The 16,404-nt window shown below is 39.1% G+C and overlaps 1 protein-coding gene across 9 annotated transcripts in view; it reads left to right on the forward strand.

Moving 5' to 3' along the window:
- Positions 1 to 5: 5 nt before the first annotated feature.
- FAM126B (family with sequence similarity 126 member B) overlaps positions 6 to 16,404 on the forward strand; it is a 78,302-nt gene continuing 61,903 nt past the window's right edge. The window contains exons 1-2 of one of the 9 annotated variants that reach the window (XM_035007402.1): positions 406 to 1,151; positions 10,564 to 10,727. The gene's annotated coding sequence lies outside the window, so the exon portion shown is untranslated. Of the gene's footprint in view, positions 116 to 302; positions 351 to 405; positions 1,152 to 9,651; positions 10,728 to 12,024; positions 12,218 to 16,404 lie in introns of those variants that run through there. The other 8 variants (XM_035007406.1, XM_035007408.1, XM_035007407.1 and 5 more) reach the window with 8 other exon arrangements.

Below are 16,404 nucleotides of genomic sequence, written 5' to 3' on the forward strand. Positions count from 1 at the left end.
TTAACGTTCCGCACTAGGTCACAGATTCCTGGGCCGAGTGGAGAGGACAGGAAGGGTGCTGGGTGCTGGAAGTCGACATTTTTCCGCGCATCTGTGCATAGGTGGTCTGACTGAGGTAAGAATAATTGTAGAGGATAGAAAAGCAGGGAAGAGGCGATATTTTCCTTGCTTGGAGACCGGAATCCTTAGACACTGCACAGAGGGGAGGGCCGCGAACATGCTCCAGCCAATAAGTGAGGCAGTTGTTAGGGCGTGTAAGCACCCAATAGGAAGGCTGGTTGTTGCGCTGCAGTTGGCAGGCTGCTGCGGGAGGCGGTGGCGGTAAGAAGCCGGAGGCAGCCGGGTGACAGGTAGGCGGCGGCGCTGTCTTTGGGGGACGCAGAGTGCTAGATCAGGAGGGATTTTCTTCTTTTCGGGCTGCGGGAACTATAGAGGGCATGTGACGAGGGTGGTCTGGGAAGGCGGTAGCTGGAGTGTTGGTGGTTCCGGAACCTCGCGTAGACCTGGTAGCAGCCTGGGAGGGTCGTGAGGAGAAGGCAGCTGAGGCGGGTGGAGGCTGAACCTTGCGAGGCGATGTGGGGGCCTAGGGTGTGGGGTGCTGCGGTGGCAGTGGCAGAGAGAGGAGAGAGGCGGGAGCAAGACGATATCGTGAGGGCTGGAGGAATTCTTGCACGAAGCTCCAAGAGAAAAAAGGACGCGGCATTGCAGGCACCGGAGAGAAATCCTAGGAATTGCTTCTTATGGCCATTTCTCGGGGTGGGAAGGGTGTGTGGAGAAGAAACATATTTACTGGCGGTCAGATCCTTCAAACTCTTTATAGCTATACATTATGTAATCCTTGGCTATTATTTACCCAAACAACTAGATTGTCGCCCTTGGAAGAGGAGGTCTTGCAACCTATTGATGTGTCAGAATAGTTTTTTTCGTTGCTTTGAGTGCTTTCTACCTCGGCGTTATCGAAGAAGCATGAAGGATAGTGAGGAAAAGCTTATCCCAAATACGGACTTGGGTTGAGAGATACGTTAGTTTGAGACGAGCAGCCAGGTTCATGTTTTGCAGTTCATGAATTTGTTTTGAGGGTCAAGACTGATGATAAATAATTTTTTTTTATCTTCAGGAAAGTGGAGAGCTTCAAAAATCTATAGTAGAAGGTAAGTGCGAGTTGGAAAATGACTAGAAAATTAGTTGCTAGATTCCCCCCCACATACATATTGTGGATATTAGGGACTGTGAAGATAAGGTGGTGGTTTGAAGGGGGATAGGGTGGGGGAGAAGTCATCTTTTAAGTAATTTGCTTTTTACGTCTGATAAACTAGTTATGAATTATTTCTTAGGTTTAGAAAGTATGCTCTTTGAACCTCTCCAACTGAGGTAAAGTGTATTTACAGACACAATGAACTGTAAATTATTATATTTTTCTGAGTTTTTATAATTGTTTGCACAATGGAATGTAGAATAAAATAGGAATTTCATTCAGTATGTGTTACAGAAGGACGAACTACATTAAAAATTAGATTTTATAGCACACTGGAAAACTTTAAAAGAAGCATTATAAATTGCTAAAATGTAAGCTGATTGAAATGTAGCCTTTAGCTGAGAAGGATTAATGTAGTATGAGCAACTGTATAATTTTCCTTTTTGTATTAATGATACTTTAATATTAGTATATCCCAAACCTAAATTAAAAGATTCGTTTTTTCTGTAAATATCATTTGGCAAAGAGAGGTGGATCATTAAAGTTTGTTCTGAAATGTTGAGAGTACTGAGATATTTATTAAGATTTCAGTTAAAAATTTTGATACCTGGGTGTTTCACTCTGTCTTTTTACCTTTTTGCAAGAGTAATACTATCTCAGTCGCAAAGAATACTTTCTATTTTAGGTGGAATTCTGTAGTGTGAGTACCTGTAAATAAATCTCTGTTTTTGTGCAGGGTGGTTTGAGTGTGTGCCTGTGTGTTTGTGTGTTTCTGTGTGTATCTTCTTATGTAACCAGCCTACTAGAGCTGTCTTAGAGAACTAAGGGCTGAGTTTGAATGGCCAGTAGGTGTCATTGTAGAATGCAACAAAGTTGAACATTGAGTAGGAAATTACCAAGTGATTTAAGAAACACTAGTCAGAATCAGAATATAATAATAATTGGCTTATTATTTATACATCATTAGAAGCCTACTTTTCTGACATATTTCAGTATCGGAGCTGTTTATAAGGAATTTGAAACACTTGCTGTAGAGATGTATAATTTTTGCTGTAAAATGGGCCTTCAAAGCTTTTTAAATCCAACTCTTAAGCCATCTTGACATGCAATATGGATTTAGGTTTGTTTGATTGTTTTTAATACACAGTTCTGGCATTTAATAGTTTATTAAATTCCATTAAGATTTTCAGCTTTGCTGAGCTTTAAATAGAAAAACCAATGCTACATAATAAAAAACTAAAATGATAAAATATGGACAGAAGGTCTCTAGACAAGTTATCAGCTGCACCAAAAAAAAGTACTTTGCTGTTATTTTAATGCAAGAACAGAGGAATTTTTGTCTTTCATTCTCTGTGGTTTCTTAGTTTTTTTGATGTCCAAAATAGCTTCTTTTTACATTTTTATCTGGCTAGTAGACTATGTGCCTTTCTCAGGATGGTGAACTGAATATTTGTCATTGTCTAAAATATAACATCATGAATTCTGGAGGGAGCTGACACAGAAAGCTCTGAAGGTGGCTTACAACTGGTGTGAATATAGCCCTTACCTGCAGAGCCTTCTACTAAGCTCTTGTCTCTTTGTAGCTCTGGTCCTTTGCCTGCCTATTTAAAAAATAGAGTTGGACCTAATTCAGAAATTCTCCTGAAGGTGGAGAGTTACATATGTATCAGAATAATCTAGGAGTTTAGAAAAAAAGGCACACATACCTATCTATTATATCACCTCCACTTCCCTTCAGAATCTTAGTGGTAGGGGGAATGTGAAGGGAGGTAGATATATTTTGAAGGAAAAAAAAGATCTAGTAACATGGTTTATCACTGGCTTCCACTTTAGAATTATTGATCTAATTCATGGCTCTCATACTTGTGGTATGAAATAGCAACAGTAGTGTTCAATTGAAAGAAAGGGCTGCTAAATCTACCAATATTTTTATAGTCCAATAAAATTTCACCATTTAATGTCATAGCAGGTCTAGATTTTCTAACCAGCAGCTAAAGTTGCCGGAAGTAAAAATGGTCCTGAGTAAGTTTTGGTTTGGATTAGTTTTTACTTGGCTTTCCATAAACCAAACTAATTTCTTCCACAATTCAGACCTGTGCTAATTTGCACAGATGTTTAGTCATATCTTGTTTCCTTAATGTCTCTAAAAGCCATCTGGTTTTAGAATTAAATAGAACTGGAAAATAAAAATTGGATGTTTTCTTGATTAAAGTTCTTTTTGGGATATTGCTATGATATAATGAAGATATACATTTATCTTCTGTGTAAACATTCACTCATATATATGTTAATATATGTTAAAACTTGAAACTGGGGGCGCCTGGGTGGCTCAGTCGTTAAGCATCTGCCTTCAGCTCAGGTAATGATCCCAGGGTCCTGGGGTCTAGCCCCGCATTGGGCTCCCTGCTCCACGGGAAGCCTGTTTCTCTCTCTCTCACTCCCCCTGCTTGTGTTCCCTCTCTCGCTGTGTCTGTCTCTGTCAAATAAATAAAATCTTTAAAACAAAAAACAAAACAAAACAAAAAAACCTTGAAACTGCGTATGTGTTGACTTTGGGCCCTGTTTAGAAATTCATGGTCCATCTTTAACGAAGTCTAGACTTTTCTGTTTGGATCTCTGCCATGGAGACAAGTATAAGAAAAAGCAGATGAGTAGACTAATTTTGGAGAAAGATGTAAAAACACAATAATGTATTAAGAGGTATGACTTTGATCATTTATAGAATTATAGTTCTTTCTAGGTTTGAAATGTAACTGCTAAAAAAAAAAGTAATAAAATATGGTAAGTGACACCAGTTTGTTGAATGGCAAAGCATGGGTTACAAAATAGTTATTTTGTTCTTTTTTTTCTTTATTTTAATTTTAGCTTTTGTCAGTTTTTTTTTTTTTTTTTTAAGATTTATTCAAAGGCAGACGCTTAACGACTGAGCCACCCAGGTGCCCCAATAGTTATTTTGTTCTATGTAAAACACTGAACTCCCAAAAATGTTAGAATTCAATTTATCTATTACTTTTGTTATTATGGCCCCTTAACTCTTTTTAAAATTGCATATAATTGACGTAATCCTTGACTCTTGATAGTGCTTGGTTCTTAATTAATATAGATTTTTGTTAGCTACTAAGATTTGTCAGTTAACTTCCTTAGATTCCTTTCCCCATATATTTTTTTGGAAAAAATGTGTGGAGGGAGTTGGATGCTGAGTAGGGAATAAAACTAATAATTTTTTATATATTCTTTTGTATGGAGGATTAAAAGCAATTTTTTTAAATCAGACTTTATTTTTTAGAGCAGTTTTAGGTTCACAGCAAAATTGAGCGGGAGGTACAAAGACATACCGCATACCCGCCTCACACACATGTGTAGCCTCCTCCATTATCAGTATCCCCCGGAGTGGTAAATTTGTTACAATTGATGAACCTACATTGATACATCATTATCACCTAAAGTCCATAGCTTACATTAGGGTTCAGTCTTGTCTTTGTACATTGGACAAATGCAAAATGACATGTATCCACCATTATGGTATTAAACAGAGTAGTAGTGAGGCTTTTTAACCAGCATGTATTCTTTTTGTAGTTCCTTCTTTCTAATTGAAAAAGGGAGTGGGGAGTATACTCCTGTCCTTTCTACTTGATGATTGTAAAATCTAAAGTTAATATGGACTTGCAGTCTATCACAGTACTTACTGTTTATTGTTTGTGGAAAAAAAACTAGAAGGTACAAATGTTTCTGTTCAGAGTTCTGTGGTCAGATCTCTTCTTACTCTTTACCTTGTCCCTCTGATTTCATTTGCTCAGTTAGCATCTAAATATGATTCTTAAGTCTGTCTTTAATCCAGAGCTTTTTCTTGATCTCTGGTTCCTATTCTGTAAATCTAATTGCCTGCTAGATGAGGATGACCTGCAGGTCCCTCAAATACAATATGTATAAAAGTGAATTCATATTTTACCTTCTATCATTTAACGTGCTGAAGCTAGAACCTGGTATTACCTTTGACACTTCATTCATATATCCCTCATGTCAACAACGCTAGGTTCTGTTGACTCTACCTTCTTGCTACTTTTTAAATTCCATTTACTTCTCTCAATTTCTACACCTTTAGAAGTATGAAGAGTTAAGACTTAGAGGTGTACCATCTGGATTAGAATTCCAGCTCCACATTTATAGCCTCAATTTCTTTGTCATTAAAAAGAGTTGTACAACTGCACAATTGCATTCTTGGGCATTTATTCCAAAGAAATTGAAACATATTCACATAAAAATCTGTACATGAATGCTCATAGCAACTTAATTCCTAATAGCCCCAAACTGGAAACAACCCAGATGTTCTTCAACAAGTGAATGGTTAAACAAACTGGCACATTTATACAATGGACCAGTATGCAGCAATAAAAAAGAATGAACTGTTGATACATGTAACATCGTGGAAGAGTCTTAAGTGAAAAAAAAGCCACTCTCCAAAGGTTACATATTGTATTATTCCATTTATATAATGTTCTTAAAATAACAAAATTATAGAGATGAAGAGCAGATTAATCGTTGCCAGGGGTTAAGGATCAGGGAGAGGGGAGCCTCTTGATAGAACAGTCTGTATCTTGATTGTGGCAGTAGTTACACAAATACACATATGTTATAAAATTGTATAGAACTACACAAACACACACACGCAGACAAGTGAGTGGTTATATAACTGCTGAAAACTGAATAACCTCTGTAGATTGTGCCAGTGTGAATTTCTTGGTCTTGATATTTTACCATAGTTATTCAAGATGTTACCATTGGGGGAAACTGGACCAAGGGTACCTGAGACCTCCTGGCACATATTTTGGGAACTTCCTGTGAGTCTATTTATTTAAAAAAAAAAAAAAAATTTAAAGGGTAATTAGATTAAATGAGCAAATATAAGTAAGGTTCTTATTACAGTATTTAATGCATCATAAATGCATTAAATACTGTATATAGTAAATATAGTAGTCGTGGCGGCAGCAGCAGTGATAGTTTAGGCCTCTAGCCTCTTTCTAGGCTTTTCACTAGGACCATTCCAGCAGTCTTTTTTTTTTTCTTTAAGATTTTATTTATTTATTTGACAGAGAGCGCACAAGCAGGGGGACTGGCAGGCAGAGGCAGAGGGAGATGCACATTCCCCGCAGAGCAGGAGAAGCCCAATGTGGGACTCGATCCCAGGACCCTGGAACCACGACCCGAGCCGAAGGCAGTTCCTTAACCAACTGAGCCACCCAGGCACCCCATTCCAATAGTCTTATGGGTCATCCTGGAGTCAGTCTTTTCTCCCTCCAGTCCATTCTGTAGTGCAATCAGAGTGTTCTTTCAGAAGTACCTATTACATATTACTTATTTTATGCAAAATACTTTAATGGCTCCCTGTTGCACTTTCATACATTAATTTCAGGTTTTTTTAATAATAGTGGAATGAAGCATTGGAGTCAGCATAACCTCCAGGATACTACAATAGGTGAATTAAAGATAAAAACAGAAAAATCTTGAGTGATTTTTCTCATCTTAAGGAACTATTAAGTATCAAGTTGTTGGGGTTTTTTGTTTATTTTAGTTTTGGGGGGCTTTTTTGGTATTGGTGCCTAACACACTACATCAAAACTTAATGACTTAGGGCAAAGAGATTTATTATTTTTCGTCATCTGTAGGTTGACTAAGCAGTCCCTCTGTTGGTTTCACTTAGCTCTCTCATGTAGTCGAATCTGCCTGGAGAATTGACTGAGTTGGAAGGTACAGCGTGTCCTCACTCACATGTTTGCACTTGGTGCTAGCTGTCTGTTAAAGTGCTTCAGTCTTCTCAGTGTAGCTTGTCTTTCTCTAGTAAGCTAGTCTGGCAACCTTACATGGCATTTTCATGGTAGCATTCTAAAAAGGTGAAGGTAGAAGCTACAGGGCTCCATGCTGTCTTTAGGGCTTAGGCTTTGGAACTTACATAATGTCCTTTCCATCACATTTCTGTCGGTCAAAGCAACTTGCAAAGCTAGCCTAAATTCAGGGGAATGGAGAAATAGAAAAAGACCTCTGTCTCTGTCAGTTTGGGCTGCTATAACAAAGTATGATAAACTAGGTGGCTTAAACAACAATTTATTTCTAACAGTTATGGAGGCTGGGAAGTTCAAGATCAATGTGCCAGCAAATTGTTTTTCTATTGAGAGCCCACTTCCTGGTTCAGAGAATGCTGTCTCCCATTATGTTATGAGATGGCAAATGGGCTAGGAGAGCTCTCTGGGGTCTCTTTTATAAGTACTCATCCCATTTATGAAAGCTCTACCTACTCATGACCTAATCACCTCCCAAAGTCCCCACCTCCTAATACCAATATATTGGGGGTTAGTATTTCAGTATATGAATTGTGGTGAGACACAAACATTCAGATTATTTTCCATTTTCTTAATGTAAGGATGAAAAGCAGTCCAAAAAAATGACACTTTCACTAAGATTTGAAATATTTGTTGAGACTTAACCAAGTACAAATAAAAACATAAGTACAAAAGATGTTAAATGGCAAGCTAGGTAGGGCAGGTTCAAAATCTTTATGAAGTAGAGTAATCTGTGTAATATGTGGGAAATCAACCTTATTTGATTGTTATGCATACAACAATATTACTGAAACCTTGAAGGAGGTTATTCTGTAGAAAGGTTACTGATTTTTTTATTTGGACAGCTTTTAAACAGCTGATTTAACACGTTTCATCAAAATGTTTATTTTTCCTAACCTCTTATTTTCATATAATTTGGTCTTGCCAGTCACAGTTTTATAAGCTACATTAGTTTTCTAGAACATAACTCCTAAATGTTGGCAAGAAATTACAGTACTGCATTATGAAATCTTGTCACTGTACCAAACTACTATAAACACCCCTCCAACTGAGCTATAATGGTGCTGTACCTTCACAGAGTATGGGCTCTTTGTTTAGTCTTGCTTCCTACTCTATCCCGTTTCAGTGGAAATGTCTTACATTTTATCATCATTAAGTTGAAGCATAGCTGAGATGGCTCTTGGCATCTTAGACCACAGATTTGTTGCTGGATTCTCTTTTTCACTTTATCAGTGAGGAATTGTGTTTGACTGCTAGATACAGAGATAAGAAATAACCATCGCTTAAACAAGATAGTAGTTCATTTCTTTGTCTTGTGAAAAAAAAAAAAATCAGAAATTGGCAGTCTGGACTGATATGGCAACTCCAGAGTTGTCAAGGATCCAGGCTCCTCCTGTCTTTTTCCTATGCCATTTTTAGCATGTGGCTTCTATTCTCAAGGTCACAGAATGGTTGCTGGATATCCAGTCATCACATCCAAGTTCTAGGCAAAGGGAAGGAAGAAGAAAGGCAGAGAACTAAAGGGGCACACCTCTTATCTTTTAAGAAACCTTTCTAGAGTTACTCACACAGTATTTCCTCTGATCTCATTTACCAGAACTTAGTAATTTGGCCGTATTTGGCTGTAAGTGAGGTTCAGAAATAGTTGAGCATATAGACTATATCAGTGGGGGTGGAGGTAGGCATCTGTATTGGGTGGGAACTAGTAGTCTTTGCCATACTTGCTTCTCTCTCTGCTGAGTCTGCTGCTGACTGCCCAGTTGTTGTTTTTAAGGCGTTCATCCAATAGAATTGAATTCAGTACTGTGTGCTAGGCCTTGTTAGGAACTAGAAATGCAAACACAACTGAGGAATATTCCCTGCCCTAGAGAAGCTGTGGTTTAATAATAGGACTAATAAGCCTCTACACAGTTTTCTGGGAATGGAAAGTATTAAGTACTGTGTGCTGTTAGGACTAGTTACCACTGTGATTCTGCCTACCTCATCAATTTACAAGCAGCTGAAGATGGAGAGGGAGAGGTGATTGCTTTGAAAGAGCAATATTAATGAAAAGAAATCAGTTGTTCTCTGTTTCCTAAGGAGAGGGAATGAAGGCTGTTTCCTTTCTCTAAAGGCTAGAGAAAGAGGTCCTAAAAGAATCACTTGTGATGTTTTTTTGTATGCTTAAGAAGAGAGACTGTCGTTGGAAACTTTTTTTCTCCCAGCATGGGGCAAAAGCTCTTTAACCAGAGATATGTGGCATGAAGTAGTGATGAATATAAATGATGTTTTGATGTCTGCAACAACTCTAATTTGATGTGAAACCACCTGTGATATCTGTTGGTGACCCAAGACATAGAAAATACTGTGCATTTTTTGTTGTTGTTGTTTTGCTTACATTTATAATCAAATGAAATGATAAATTTTAGAGATTAAAAATAAAAGAATGATATGGGGTGCTTGGGTGGCTCAGTGGGTTAAGCATCCAACTCTTGCTTTTGGCTCAGGTCATGATCTCTTGGGTGGTGAGATGGAGCCCTACGTCAGGCTCTGTGCTCAGTGGGGAGTCTCCTTGAAGATTCTCTCCCTCTGCCCCTCCCTCCACTCGTGCATGCTCTCTCTCTAAAATAATTAAATAAGTCTTTAGAAAATTAAATAAAAATAAAAAGAATGATATAATTTTCTTCCCATCAAAGTTTATGAGTTTTATTCACAGATTCCGGGGGGTCTCTGGACTCTAGGTTGAGAATTTGTGAATGAGGGGGAAAGAAAGGGCTTTGAATGGATAACCGGCTTGTATTCTAAGAAAGGCTTTAAAGAGGAAGTGACTATTCATCTGAGTCTTGAAAGAGTAAGGCGGTTAGGTTAGAGGGTATTTGAAAGGCATTCTAGAGAGGAGGAGAGTAGCTTAAGAAAATGCATGGAGGTGTGAGATAGCTTGGCATGTCATGGAATTATACGTTAACATTGATGAGGGACATCTGTGTTGAGCCAAGGTGTAATTTCTGTTCCTACTGACTGGGCCATTTTGTTCATGAGCATATTAAGCAAGTACAGTGACAGACCCTGTGTAGCCAGTCCTTAGATATTTACCTCTGGTCATCTTTCTTTTCAGGCATGGTGAACATGTAAATCTCCTGTGTTTCAGGGCCACCTCTGTATCAGCGTAATGCCAGCATCTCATATGGAACCATATGTAAACCAGACCGGAATTTTTCTTTCTTTGATCATACGGAACTCTGCAAGTTCATAGATTAAGGGAATGTTGACATTTAGTAGAAGTGTGTGCCATGGGTGTTTGAGCCATTTGTTTTTAAGGTTTATTTGTGCTTCCAGGGCCTGTCCTAACCTTATATATAACCTTTTATAGTCAGGGTCAGCAACTTATGTAGTGGTAATAACCGATTTTCAAATAATGGCTTAAAATTAAAAAAAAAAAAGATTTGTTTTTTCTCACGTAAAATGTTGAAAGTCTGGGTGACTGCAGGGCAGCTGTTTTCCATATGATGGGTCAGCAGTACATGTTTATATTTTTCCCTGCTTCTATTTTCATAGTGGCAAGGGAAGAACAGGTTGGAGAGTGCATACTGGCATTTAAATGCTTCCACAGGAATCATTTCCGCTCGTTGGTCAAAGCAAGTCAAGAGGTCACATCTGACTTAAAGAAGGTAGAGAACTATCATCTCATGTGCCCTAAGGATAGGAAGAACTAATGTCTGGTATAGTATCACTTCCACTTAATGATGTAATGCTGCTAGCACATTCAACTTTATTGCTTGGGGGGTTAGAACACCCAGTTCTTTAAGGTAGATCAGGTCACATGGTCACTTTGGTGCCCCATGGTCATTCTCTATCAGAACCCAAAAGCCAAGCAAGGAGCTCTTTCTCAAAAGTAGCATAATCCTCTGCAGAAGAGGGCATAGCTTTATTCTAAAGCAGTGATTCTCAGGGCGCCTGGGTGGCTCAGTTGGTTAAGCGTCCAACTCTTAATTTTTGGCTCAGGTCATGATCTCAGGGTCGTGGGATTGAGCCCCTGTCAGGCTCTGCACTCAGCATGGAGTTGGCTTGGAATTCTCCTTCACCTGCTCGTGCTCTCTCTCTCTCTCTCTCTATATATATATATAAATAAATAAAAATTTTTTTTTAAAGATTTTATTTATTTGACAGAGAGCAGAAGGAGAGAGAGGGAGAAGCAGGCTCCCTGCTGAACAAGGAGCCCGATGTGGGACTCGATCCCAGGACGCTGGGATCATGACCCTGGCCGAAGGCAGCCGCTTAACCAACTGAGCCACCCAGGCGTCCCAATAAATAAAATATTTAAAGCAGTGATTCTCAACTAGGGGCAATACTGCTTCCCAAGAAATATTTGGCATGTTTGTATACATTTTGTCACAACTTGGGAGGAGTGCTACTCGTATCTACTGGGGGAAAGGCCAGAGATGCTGCTAAATATCCTACCATGTACAGGACAGCCCCTTGCAGCGTTAGGAGTGACCAACCTCCTAATTGTGCCAAGATTGAAAAACCCTATTCTGTGTGGGGCTTTATGCCTAGGTGGTTTGTGTTGTGATTCTCTTATCAGGGCCTATTGGTAGCTTTATATATCTGCCACAAACATTTCAAACAGCACTGAGTTTGCTGGATCCTAAGGCCCAAATAACAGTATCTTGCCCTGCCACATTGGCCTGCTACACTGCCTTGTCATGTCCTGGGCCCCATTTAAAACTGGCAGCTTTGGGGTGCCTGAGTGGCTCAGTCGTTAAGCATCTGCCTTCGGCTCAGGTCATGATCCCAGGATCCTGGGATCGAGCCCCGAGTTGGGCTCCCTGCTCAGCAGGAAGCCTGCTTCTTCCTCTCCCACTCCCCCTGCTTGTGTTCCCTCTCTCGCTGTCTCTTTCTCTGTCAGAGGAATAAATAAAATCTTAAAAAAACAAAAACAAAAACTGGCAGCTTTATTGGCTATTCCAGAAATGGGACAGAGCAACACTTTAAAATAATGGTTTATTTTGTTTCCAGAATTTAAAGAGGTCCACCAAGGACCATGTTTCTTTCTAAGTGGTGATGATGGGCTGAGCCATGGCAGCATGTCCTTTTGAAGAGAATGTCTTGGTATTTCTGGACATTAGATCCCTAGGGACTTCATCAAGGTCTCAGGTTCCTAAATTACTGTGTGATTCTCCACTCTCTGGCATGCCTGTATCTTTCCAAGGTATCTTACTAACCCAGGTAAAATAAGCATGATGTTTTCAGTGTAATGAACAAGTATAATATCATGTGGGTTCATGAGATGTTCAGACGAGATCGGGCGCGTTCAGGGTGGTATGGCCGTAGACTCATGAGATGTTCAGAGTTCCTGTAGTCTAGGTTGATGAGACATGGCTTCACCACTTACTAGCCGTGTGACCTTGCGCAAGTGATTTAAACTATCAGTGACTTCTTCATCTAGAAGATGGGGATAAGGACAGTACCAGCCATATGGGGTTTTTATAAACAGTAGATGAATTTTTAAAAATGCTTAGAGGGGGGCGCCTGGGTGGCTCAGTTGGTTAGGCATCTGCCTTCGGCTCAGGTCGTGATCCTGGGGTCCTGGGATCGAGCCCTGCATCAGGCTCCCAGCTCAGCGGGGAGCCTGCTTCTCCCTCTCCCTCTGCCTGCCTGCCTACTTGTGATCTCTCTCTCTCTCTCTGTCAAATAAATAAATAAAATCTTTTAAAAAATAAAAAAAATAAATAAAAATGCTTAGAGGATGCCTGGCTGGCTCAGTCAGTAGGGCATGTGGCTCTTGATCTCAGGATTGTGAGTTTGAGCCCCACATTGCGTATAGAGATTACTTAAAAATAAAATCTCCTCCCCCAAATAAAATCTTAAAAAAAAAATATGCTTAGAATAGTGCCCCACATATAATAAATGCCATATAAATATTAACTAATAAAATAATACTAGTAATAATACAGAATCTTTATGGAGAAAATATAAGTGGGTATTTTTTTTTAAGATTTTATTTATTTATTTATTTAAGAGAGGAAGCGAGACAGCCTGAGAGCGGGGGGGGGGGGGGGGGGGTAGAGGGAGATGGAGAAGTAGACTTCCTGCTGAGCAGGGAGCCCGACATAGGACTCAGTCCCAGGACCCAGGGATCATGACCTGAGCTGAAGGCAGATGCTAAAGTGACTGAGCCACCCAGGTGCCCTGAGGTGGATATGTTTTTAAACTTAACATAGGGAAGGAATTCATTAAAAAACAAAAAGCATAATGCTATAAAGAAAAAAAGATTGACACATGTGACTAGCTGTTTTCTTAATTTGTAAATCTAAATTTTTCTTTAAAGATTTTATTTGTTTTTTGACAGAGAGAGACAGTGAGAGAGGGAACACAAGCAGGGGGAGTAGGAGAGGGAGAAGCAGGCCTCCTGCCGAGCAGGGAGCCTGATGCGGGGCCCGATCCCAGGATCCCGGGACTATGACCCGAGCCGAAGGCAGACGCTTAACGACTGAGCCACCCAGGCACCCCTGTAAATCTAAATTTTAAAGATAAGCTCCTTTGTATACATTTAATTATATTTAAAATTAGAAACAGTACATCTGTTTTCTAGTAGTATTCCAAAAGGAATAATGGTCATGATAAGAAAAAAGGAAGAAATATTTAGGCACTTAGATGCCTGCTGAGCAAGGAGCCTGATGCGGGACTCGATCCTGGGACTCCAGGATCATGACCTGAGCCGAAGGCAGTCGCTTAACCAACTGAGCCACCCAGGCGCCCGATCTCTCCTCTTTTCATTCATGATTTTATTTATTTGGGTCCTTTCTCTTTTCTTCTTGTTAAGTCTGGGCAGGAGTTTATCGATCTTAGTAATTTTTTCAAAGAACCAGTTCCTAATTTCTTTGATCTGTTCTACTGTTCTTTTGGTTTCTGTTTCATTGGTTTCTCCTCTAATCTTTATTATTTCTCTTCTCCTGCTGGATTTAGGCTTTATTTGCTGTTCTTTCTCCAGCTCCTTTAGGTGTGGGGTTAGGTTGTATATTTGAGACCTTTCTTGTTTCTTGAGAAATGTTTGTATTGCTATATACTTCCTCCTTAGGACTGCCTTTGCTGCATCCCAAAGGTTTTGAACAGTTGTGTTTTCATTTTCATTTACTTCCATGATTTTTAAAAATTCTTTAACTTTCTGGTTGAGCCATTCATTCTTTAGTAGGATGCTCTTTAACCTCCATGTATTTGAGTTCTTTCCAAATTTCCTCTTGTGACTGAGTTCAAGTTTCAAAGCATTGTGGTCTGAAAATATGCAGGGAATGATCCCAGTCTTTTAACACTGATAGAGACCTGATTTGTGACCCAGTATGTGATCTGTCCTGGAGAATGTTCCATGTGCACTTGAGAAGAATGGGTATTCTGTTGCTTTTCGATGGAATGCTCTGAATATATCTGTGAAGTCCATCTGGTCCAGTGTGTCATTCAAAGCCCTTGTTTTCTTGTTGATCTTCTGCTTAGATGGTCTGTTCATTGCAGTGAGGGTGGTGTTAAAGTCTCCTGTTATTATTGTATTATTATCAATGTGTTTTTTCAATTTTGTTATTAATTGATTTATATAATTGGCCACTCCCATGTTAAGGGCATAAATATTTACAATTGTTAGATCTTCTTGTTGGATAGGTTCATTAATTATGATGTAGTATGTCCATTCTCATCTCTTACTACAGTCTTTGGTTTAAAGTCTAATTTGTCTGATACAAGGATTGCTACCCCAACTTTCTTTAAATGTCCGTTAGCATGATAAATCGTTTTCCACCCCTTCACTTTCAATCTGGAGGTGTCTTTGGGTCTAAAATGAGTCTCTTGCATACCTATGGATCTTGCTTTTTTATCCAGTCTGATAGCCTGTGTCTTTTGATTGGGGCATTTAGCCCATTTACATTCAGAGTTACTATTGAAAGATAGGAATTTGGGACACCTGGGTGGCTCAGTCGTTGGGCATCTGTCTTCAGCACAGGTCATGATCCCAGGGTCCTGGGATCGAGTCCCTGCATCGGGCTCCCTGCTCCACGGGAAGCCTGCTTCTCCCTCTCCCACTCCCCCTGCTTGTATTCCCCGTCTCGCTGCATCTCTCTCTGTCAAATAAATAAAATCTTAAAAAAAAAAAAAAAAAAAGAAAGGAATTTAGTGCCACTGTATTACCTTTAAAGTCACCATTTCTGTATATTGTCTCTGTTCCTTTCTGGTCTATGTTACTTTTTTGGGCCCTCTCTTTGCTCAAAGGTACCCCTTTAATATTTCTTGCAAGGCTGGTTTAGTGATCACAAATTCTTTTAATTCCTGTTTGTCCTGGAAGCTTTTTATCTCTCCTTCTATTTTGAATGACAGCCTTGCTGGATAAAGTGTTCTTGGCTGCATATTTTTCTGATTAGGACCCCGGCACCTAAATTTTTAAAGGATGTTTTTGCTGGATATTTAGAGAATATTTACTATATTCTAGACTGGTAGTTACTTTCTTTTGTCCTTGTAACTGTCATTCTGTTATGTCCTGGCTTCTTTTGTTTCTATTGAGAAATTTGCTGTCAGTCTTACTGTTTCTTTGAAGGTCAACTAATTTTTTTCTATGAATTTTCTCTTCCTTCACTCTTTCCTTTCATAGTTTGATTATGATATCGTGGGCATGGTTTTCTTTGAGTATATTCTGCTTGGAGTTGGCAGAGTATCTTGAATCTCTGAAATGATTTCTTTCAACAGTTTTGTAAAACTCTTGTTATTCTCTCTTTGAATATTGCTTATATCTCTTTCTTCTCCTGTCTGGGACTTTGGTTGTATGTATACTAGACATTTTGAGCATGTCTTCCATTTCTCTTAACCCTCTTCTCTAACTTTTCCTGTACCTTCCACTCTTCTGTCTTCTTTCCTAATTTCTTTCTCCAGCTATAGTTTGGTATTTCTTACTGACTTAGTCTTCTAATCGTATGGTCTGCTGTGTCCAGTTTGCTATAAAACCAATATATTGAGTTCTTAATTTCATATATTGTATTTTTCAGTTCTAGAATGTACATTTAATTATTTTTATAGATCCTAATTCATTGGTGAAATTCTCCGTCTCATCCATTTGGTCCATTTTCCCCTTTGTTTTCTTTAGTATGTTATTCAGAATTATTTAAAATTGTTCTCCTTGTGTATGAACTCTATTATTGGATCATCTGTGGATCTGACTCTGTCTAGTTTTCTCTTAATTATTGGTCATATATTTGTCACTTAGCATATTTAATAATTTTTTATTTTGTGCCAGACCTTACGTATGAAAGAACCATAGAGGCTCCAGTGTTACCTTCCTGACAGGGTTCCCATGTTTTTTCTGTTGCTCAAATGACTGACGGGCTTATTTCTTCCAGTTTATCAAGAGTTGAGCTGTGTTAA

Source organism: Mirounga leonina, unplaced genomic scaffold, assembly GCF_011800145.1.
Source record: "Mirounga leonina isolate KUSES-001 unplaced genomic scaffold, KU_Mleo_1.0 Mir_151, whole genome shotgun sequence".
Lineage (NCBI taxonomy): Eukaryota > Metazoa > Chordata > Mammalia > Carnivora > Phocidae > Mirounga > Mirounga leonina.